The sequence below is a fragment of the Lontra canadensis genome, unplaced genomic scaffold, assembly GCF_010015895.1.
Source record: "Lontra canadensis isolate GAN:19392208 unplaced genomic scaffold, GSC_riverotter_1.0 scaffold15, whole genome shotgun sequence".
Classification (NCBI taxonomy): Eukaryota; Metazoa; Chordata; class Mammalia; order Carnivora; family Mustelidae; genus Lontra; species Lontra canadensis.
The window spans coordinates 24,057,359-24,066,746 of NW_022631009.1; the positions used below are offsets into that span (position 1 = coordinate 24,057,359).

The 9,388-nt window shown below is 42.9% G+C and overlaps 1 non-coding gene across 1 annotated transcript; it reads left to right on the forward strand.

Moving 5' to 3' along the window:
• The first annotated feature begins 8,931 nt into the window (after positions 1-8,931).
• On the forward strand, positions 8,932-9,013 carry TRNAS-AGA. Its single transcript has one exon. It is a non-coding gene; the product is annotated as a tRNA-Ser (tRNA).
• Positions 9,014-9,388: the final 375 nt, after the last annotated feature.

Here is a 9,388-nt window from a genome sequence, read left to right on the forward strand (position 1 = left end):
AAGCGTCCAACTCTTGATTTTGGCTCAGGTCATGATCTCAGGGTAGTGGGATCAAGCCCCACCTTGGGCTCCATGCTCAGCACCAAGACTGCTTTTCCCTCTCCCTCTGCTCTTCCCCCCCAACCCCTGCTCACACACACGCTTTCTCTCAAATAAATGTGTAAGATCTTAAATAAATAAATAAAACATTTCTTACTGTAAATTGGGACCAAAAAATGTGAAGTCTTCAGCTCTAGAAGATTGCCAGGAGCGCAAGCATACAGATTTCATTGGAGAAAGGGTGTCTGTGGGCCGGGAAACCAGTTAGAGGATATTTTCATGTTTTAGTAATGGAGGAAACTAAATTAGGTGGGAGCAGATGGATTCAACAGAAAGAGTTTGGTGCAATAAATATATGTTTTCTCTTACTTAATCTACACTGAAACATCATTTTCCTGTTCTCTGTACCCTCTACAGGGATCCTCCAAGGACCCTTCTCATTTGCCTGTTTCCTATCAGGAGGCTTAACGTCCATGTTGCAGCCCTCCCCAGGGCTCAAGCAAGGTCATCACTGATGTGTAGGTTTGTTTTAAAATAATAAAAGTAACTCCTCTCTGCTTGGTCCAGTAACCTGTCTGTTACAAAATAAGTCCTGACTTCAGGGAGAAAACACTAGACAAGCCAGAGAGGTGCAAGACAGTGAAGATGGTCTTTTCCTCTTGGGCTCAACATTAGAGGCCATCCTGGCTCTCTCAGTAGCTCTGCAGCCCTGTGGTCTCCAACTTGGGCTCCCATTCGTTCCTCACTTATCCTTGCAGATAAGTACTATATTAGTGACCCCATTTTTTAACAGGTGAAGAAACTGACAATCAGAGAAGAAAAGCAACACATTCAGGTACCCGGCACCCTCAGCTAGTAAACAGGGGAAATGAGATTGCAACCCAGGCCCTCGTGACTTCTAAAGCCACATGTTCCCCTCCTTTGGCACACTGCCTTTCATTAAACTATGTTTCCTTTGGATTAAGAAACTTTAAATTTTTTTATTTTTTTTATTATGTTCAATTAGCATACAGTATATTGTAAGTTTTTGTTGTAGTGTTCAATGATTCATTAGTTGCATACATTACCCAGTGCTCATCACATCACGTGCCCTCCTTAATACCCATCACTCGGTTACTTCATTCCCCCACACCCTCTCTTCTGTAACCTTCAGTTTGGTTCCCAGAGTCCAGAGTCTCATGGTTTATCTCCCTTTCTGAATTCTTCCCATTCAGTTTCCCCCCCTTCTCCTATGGTCCTCCTCACTATTCCTTATATTCCACATATGAGTGAAACCACATGATAATTGTCTTTCTCTACTTGACTTACTTCACTTAGCATAACCTCCTCCAGTTCCATCCATGTCAATGCAAATGGTAGGTATTCAACCTTTCTGATGGCTGAGTAATATTCCATTGTATATGTGAACCAAAACTTCTTTAGCCATTCACCTATTGAAGGACATCTCAGCCCCTTCCACAGTTTGGCTACTGTGGACAATGCTGCTATTAACATCGAGGTGCATGTGCCCCTTCTTTTCACTACATCTCTTTAAATATTTTAGGATTGCCTTTAGTCCATTATACCAGAGAAAGCTAAGGGATGGAACCATATCAGATATTTACTGGCCACAACTTAACAGATAAGGAGACTGAAAAACAGGAAGTTTCAATGTCTCATCTAAGACATAACCCAGTAACAGAGCTAGATCCAAAACCTAAGCTAGCAAAGCCAAGTGACAAATTGCTACTGGTTCAAAGAACTTTAATCTAATTGTACTCAGGGCATAGATCTTGGTCTGGATTTCTGTCAGAGGCCACTGTGTAAATGCACTGCACAACTTCTTCCTTGGAACAGACTTTTAAACTTTTCCTAGCTGACTGAGCTTGTTAACATTTTCCTTCACACTCACATCTCATCTTCTCTGTGAACACAGGATGGTTGCTAGAGAATGTTAAGACAGTACAGACAGATTTTACATGCACAGAGTAGAGAACTGTAATAACTGTACAATAATGCACACTGGCAAGCATCATATGAACTTACACACACTCAAAGATCCTGAACTGAACAGATCCCCCACAGATAAGATTTAAGAATTAAGTTGTTTGGTTGAGTAAATTTGTCAGCCAAGTCCTTATAAATAATCAGAAGATCAAGTTAAAGTAAACTCCTACCCCTGCCTCAGTTGTTGGGTTTTTTTATGGGGAGGAGAAAAGATAACCTTAAGATAAATAATGAAAACATGTAAACTATAGTATGATATGATAAAATGAACATAAGTTCTGCAGTGAGACCCAATTTCAAAACGCAGGCTGTATGACTTTGGACAACTTTACCTCTCTGTCCCTAGCTCTTCAGCTGTGACAATTAAATAAGATAGGTTATATAAAGAATTCAGGATATGGTAGGTAAGCAATACATTATATTATAGATGTGAGACAACTATACCCAATATGATCACTGCCCTTAGGCACGCTGACCCCTCAATGCCTGGCTCACAAGAGGACGGAAACCACTGCAGTGTAGCTCAGGCTAATAGAACTGACCTAACCTGGGGCTTATTTATATGAAAGGAGTCCACCAGGCAAAACTCACAGTATTCAAAGGCAGGCTTGGAGCTGATCCAGCCTGACACTTATACCCAAGGGGTTAGAAGTGGAGGCCTGGAAAGGCAGTAAGAATGTGTGAGCTGTGGAGATATTCATAGTCAAGTGGGTGACAGAATTTGATTCCAGACAGACTAATTCATGTTGAAGCATAACCTTAGCCATAACCAAAAGAGGCAAGGAGCCAGCATGGGCCAAGAATTTGTCAGGGTTCTTGTGGTAAGCTAAGAAATACACCTAAAAAAGATATCCATGTCAAATCCCTGGAATCTATGAATGTTACCTTATTCAGAAAAGAGTCTTTGCAGATGTAACTAAGTTAAGGATCTGGAAAAGAGGAGCTCGTCCTGGATTATCTGGGAGGGCCCTACAGGCAATTTTAAAGTCTTCTTTAAAACTGACACACAAGGGGGCACCTGTGTCGCTCAGTCGGCTGAGCATATGACTCTTGATTTCGGCTCAGGTCATAATCTCAGGTTCATGAGATCGAGCCCCACATCGGGCTCCTCACCAGTGGTGGAGCCTGCTTAGGATTCTCTCTCTCTCTCTCTCTCTCTCTGTCCCTCCCACACTCCCCTCTCTAAAAAACAAAAATTGACACACAGAGGAGAAAGCCACGTGAAGACAGAGGCAGAGATTGGAGTGATAAGGCCACAAGCCAAGAAGTGCCATGAGAAGTGGGAAGAGGCAAGGAACAGATTGTTCCTTGGAAACTTCAGAGGGAGTATGATCCTGCCCACAACTTGGTTTCAGCCTCTGGCCTCCGGAACTGAGAGAATAATTTCTGTTGTTTTAAGCCACCGAGTTTGTGGCAATTTGTTGTTGGCAGCCCTGGCAAACTACTGCAGCCCTGGACAAGGGTTTGGGGTTTGGGCGAAGTTTCAGCTCGAGACTAGAAACAGAGTTCAGTCTAAAGGTGGACGGGAAGTCCATCACACAGAGCTTCAGGGGGCAGAGAGCGCTGTGGCCGTCCAGAGCAATTCTAGATGGAAGCCTGATGGAGAAGAGTGAGCAAGTTCTGGGCTGGCTCAGAGGCTGCTGGGGCTCATCTTGCAGGTGAAATATTTCAGTAGCTACAGCCAAGCAGGCAAACAGAAACTGAGAGAACAACTGGTACCGTTCAGCCGATAAATGATAAATATCTTACAGAACCTGGTCACATGTATCACATGTACTCTGAGTTGGTTTAGGGCGGAGAAGGAGGGAAGCCAGAAAATATGCTCCTCCGTACTACAGAAGGAATCTGTCCTCTCATTCACATGCCTGCACTAGGGGTGCAGAGGTGAAGCCAGGCCTTGCCCTCCCAGAGCTCTAGATCTGCTCCGGCCCTCCACTGGAGCCCCCAGAGTCTCAAAGTAAGACCTCCAAGAACGCTCAACAAGACACATTCTCCTTCAGCCAAGAGTTTCTATGGCTTGAAAAGACCATATTGTGCCCATATTACTAAGAAGGGAGAATCAGGGAAAGAAAGAACTCACCATTTCTACATGCTTCTAAGTTACAGGTCAGAGAATCAGCCTTACTGTTAAAATACAGTGGGGCTTCCCTGACCCCCAAAAGTACTGTTATAACAGGATTTTGGCTTAGATGTTCTCAAAAGCCACACTACTCCATCCCTTCCTAGGCACTACAGGAGACACAGGTATACATCAGTTATAGTCCATGTCCTTCAAAGAGCCTGTGTCTTCAGACGTAATATGAGATCTAGACATAAACACTAAACTATAAAGGGGTGAGTACATTAGAGTGCCACGATGATCAGAGATCAAGAACGTGAAGGGATAAGAGTCGTTTTTATTGATATGTCAATGCAGGCATGAAAGTGTTCCAAAATGTGGGAATTTCATATTAAACATATCACCAATGCCATGGGCACTAGAAAGGGTCTTATCTAGAATAACCAGGATGATGATGAAATAAGACAAACTAATGGTTGCAGTGAAAATCTCTTAATAATTAAAGAATTTCTAAATTGTTTCAATTCTTGCCTTGATTGCTCCTTTTAAAAAAATGGAAGAGTTTTTTACAAAAATCACTGAAGTCCTTTCCAGCCTCCAAATATTCCTTGGGCGGTTCACTGTCAGGGAGATAGCTCTGTTGGCTTTATCCTTAGAGATACCTATGAGTTTTCTGTGGATGTGGAGAGCTTTTAGATTTTCAGAAACCTACAGGCATCTTTTTTTAAAGCCATAGATTGGTTGACACGTGGAAATGTGACTGAGAAAAGAGAGCGGACTGGTTTGCTTAAAACCCTGGCTCCCCAAGTGGTGGGTATTATGGAGGGCACACACTGCATGGAGCACTGGGTGTGGTGCAAAAACAATGAATTCTGTTACGCTGAAAAGAAATAAAAATAAATAACCCTGGCTCCTCCCTAAAAGGCAATATGGCCAATTGGGGGACAGAAGACTGATGAGCAGGAAACCTAAGCTCAGGCTGAGAGACACTTCTGATCGCCTCTGTCAGTTTGGTTCTCCCTTTGCTTTCATTCTAACACCTAGCCATAATTCCTACTCCCCATCCCACAGAGTTCTCCTATTGATCCTTTTTTCTTTCTCTTGAATCAGGATTAATTTTCTGAAGGTTGAAAACTAATATGAAACGAGGAGGAGGGAAGAGGGAACTGTAGAACTGAAAGTCATATTTTAATGCTCAAGCCTCAGAAGACAGTCTAGCCTACTGACTCCTCAGAGGGATGACAGGTTTGAGCCACGTAAATTAGCACTTGCCTCCTCAGGCTGATTTTTTGGTTGGTTGCTATACGATGGTAATAAAATACCCAGTTGGGTGGGGCCAAAAATTGTATTACACTCTTAGAGCACATCTGTGAATACCAGCCTCTTGAACAAATGACCATAGTTCACTAGGCTTCTGTGCTGTCAGAGGCTGCTTCCCAAATCCCAACTTTGAACCTAGCTCTGCCATATGGACACATGGGGTCAATGAAAAATAGTGTCCAAGGGGGCCCCAAACATGAGAAGGCCTGGCAAAAAGTGACAGGTTTTATCCAGGCTGCTGAAGAGAAATGTACTGAGAATGGAAACACTAAGAAGGTGCACGCCTTCAGAACGTGTCTGTGGATCGAAACACACCCTAACAGATTCTTGAGAGAGCCCCTGGCGGCCATGTTAACCTTGGCATTCTTATCATTAAAAGGCTATGCTCATTTCTGGCACCTGACATCGGACACATTGACAGCAATGGGGTTGATGGAAGAGGAAAGAATCTGTTTTGCAGTAAAAAAAAAGATTAAAAAAAAAAAAAAGCAGTTCTCAGATTTCTCAGGCCATTTGAAATTACGCCAGAGAAATACTTGATTTCAGCATTCTTAAGCTCTCTGCGATGATGCTGCAAGTGGTGTCCCCCACGTGTGATGATGTATTTTGGGGCCAGAGTTTTCTCAAGACGTTCCAAGCCTGCAGGCTCCTGATCCTTTTTCAAACTATGAAGATGATAGTATCCCAGTGAGGGTTGTGATTAGTCTAAACTCTCCACAGCTGTGAGAGATGAGTGCACAAATTCCAATAAAGATTCCGCAAGCTCTGGACTGAATTTACCTACACGACATCGAGGTCTAACTGAGGGGCCACATAAAAGGACTGGAGCTGCCTCAGTGCTATTCTGTTTCTTCCACAGCGTCAGCTGCTGGGGAGCTGGCAATTGTTCTGGGAGGATGCCTCCCCTCACACCACTGTCACTGCCCAGCAGTGGATGTTCATTTTAGAAGGTCTGGGATGTGTGGGAGTAAAGCAGGGCTGGAAAAATTAAACCCAAGTACATGGGAATTTAAAGAGGCCTTGCAATTCATTGTGTGAATAGCCAGGAGGATTATAAAACACCTTGTAACTGAAGGGGTTGGCCTGGAGCTGCGTGGGACAACAGAACCAGCTGTATCACCACCCCTAACTCATTTAGAATGGTGCTAGCAAGAAGACAGGCTCGGAGCTCTCCGCAGTGACTTGGAAAAGCCGGCAGGGCTTTGTTTTCTTATTCTGGACACCTTTTTCCTAAAATACTTTCTTAGACTACTAAGCAACATAATAATACACAGCATGCTCCTTTCAGCATGTTTAATAATTTTCTCATCTGAAAACACTTGGCTATACTCCTTTATGAAACATCTGACACTAGGCATGTTTTCCAAAACTGTGTAAGACTTACTTAGCAGGACAAGGAATTTACTTCACTGTCTACACATATTAGAAACTATAGAGAAAATAAATAAGCTCCCTCACTTTGGAAAATAAAAAGAAAATACCAAAGGAATATATAATAGTATTTTTTTTATCTTCTAATGTGATTTGCAGGAATGCAGAATTTTCTAAAGCTATGGATACAGTCATCAAGTATATCCACCACCATTGTTTACAGTCCACTAAAGCACACCTGGCATCACTCCTGACATCTAGAGATTTTTAATACTCCACTATCTATCATTTTACAGCTTATCACATAGCCACACACCTATGTGATATGCGACACTTCTCCTAGTAGACACTGAACTTGTTTTCTCTCTCGAAGGCAAACCAGAAAGACAACACCACTCAAGAGGCCCAGTGAAGAGTCAAATGAGCTGTAAGCAAAATTCTCAAAGCACCAACCCCTGGATGATCTATCTGTACATGGTATTTTACTAAAATGAAGATGATGGGAATGGAAGAAGGAAACAAGCTCCAATGTTTTCTTATATTCACACAAACAAAACACAACTACAAGCATTTCCACTTTTAGCTTTTCACAGTCCTTCATTCAAATCCTCTACACGCTAATAGATTTTCTGAACTACTAACCATAACACCTCAGATTTCACCATTTCTAGAGAAAAATCAAATTAAGCCTGTTAAACTGGATGGTAACTATGCATTACACCCCCTGAAACCCATGTTGCAAGGGCAACGTCAGTGTCAAATGGCATAGTCCTGTCTTTCTGCTGGAGGACAGTTCCAAGTATAATCACCCAGCAAGTCAACTTGGAGGGAAGAAAATAATAACTTTAAAAAGTTGAGTAGGAAATCAGACAGTATTCAAGATTCTTATGGATAAAACACAGCTGCAGGCTACAATACAGTAGCCCTACAAATAAGAGGAGTGTTGCCTTCCTGAGAATAGTCAAAATTGGTCTGATAGTAACATTAGTAGTTGCTGGTAGATGACTGACAACCAGCTCATACGGAGAAAAAAACCATGTTTTGTAGCATTTGCAATGTCCCTGATGTAAATACACCCAGGAAGGCTGATTTTAAACTACCCAAGTGACATCCTTGAATGGGAAGTTAAGGACAGATTCACAGTAACAACCCATTCTACAGTATTTCAGACACAATAGATATAACTAACCTCAACAGTATAAATTATAATAAAATGTGTGGAAATAACTAGACTACGGTGAATTTTGAGTATTACTTTTGTTTTTAATGTCATTAGTTTAATTTTAAGTTTATATAATTTACTTTTAATTAATGGTTGCATTTAACAACTGGCTTCCAAAATGCATAAAAATGTAAAGGTGGGCTCTAGTGAGCAAGTACCTTTGGCTCAGTTACAGTACTGCCTGCACTTTGCTCCTCAGGGGCATTAAAGACATTTTGAACACACATACAAACCAAATAAATGAAGCTACTAAATCACTTGGATCAGACTACTTTCAGGGTTTCTGCAAAAAGAGGTGCCCACCTCTTTGCTACCCCACTTTAAAAATACTCAAAGTTCAGGTTAGACTGTTTGTAGTACTTAAAGGAATATCATTAAATAACAGCTTGCATTCGTAACACGCTTTACACTTTTCAAAGTAGAGCTTTAGAGCACGATGGGACAGTCTGATCCTGCGTAGTGAATTTAAATTGGTGGGTAATAATAGCATTTTAATGCCTTATCCAAGAAAAGAGAGTCCCGGGAGCTGTTGGTCCAAGAGAGAGGTGGAGGGATGGAATTGAGAGCCAAGCAAGGAAGCCCAGAGCTGTCCAGACGCCCCTAGGTTCCAGATTCCGTCCTGGAAATGGCTCCGTTGCTGAGAAAGCAAGTGGACGATAGTACCAGACTTTCCTCCCTCCCTCCTGTTTTCTGACTCTAACTAGAAAACTGACTAGAACTCAGTTCTTCCTGATAGAAAAGGGTTAGGCCGCACGGGATATGCTCCAAGAGTAACTCAAAAAGCTAAAATTATTAGAGCCGTAACATTCAAATATGATCTTATCTGACCAAACAGCTTTGTATTGTTTTTCTCCCCATCAAAACATACCTGTTACAGCGTAGACACTTGTGTGCAGAGTCTACATAGATCTTACTGCCAAAATTAACATCAGCAGTAGTCGTGGCCGAGTGGTTAAGGCGATGGACTAGAAATCCATTGGGGTCTCCCCGCGCAGGTTCGAATCCTGCCGACTACGGAAAAAACAGCTTTTGCTGATACTTGCTTTCGTTTTGGTGAGTTCTCCCCAGCCTTTTCCGCAGATTACTTAAAGGATTTATGAACGGTTGGAATAGAACGGGGACCCCAATTGGGCCGTAAAAGGAGCGCACGAGGGAGCTACGGTGTCGTGTGATTGTGGTTACAACCTGGGCCCAGGAGGGGGAGATGGGCCAAAACACGCCAATCTGGAACGGAAAGCAAACCGTCGCGAGGTCATGCAGCAAGGGACAGCTCCGACCCCTGGCCACGGGGATAGCCCAGCGCCACCAGAAGTCGCGGACCCACGGCGTCCTTTTGCTCGAGCGCGTTAGCCCCAAAGCCTCGCGACGCCTGGGCCGCCTTGGGACGACGA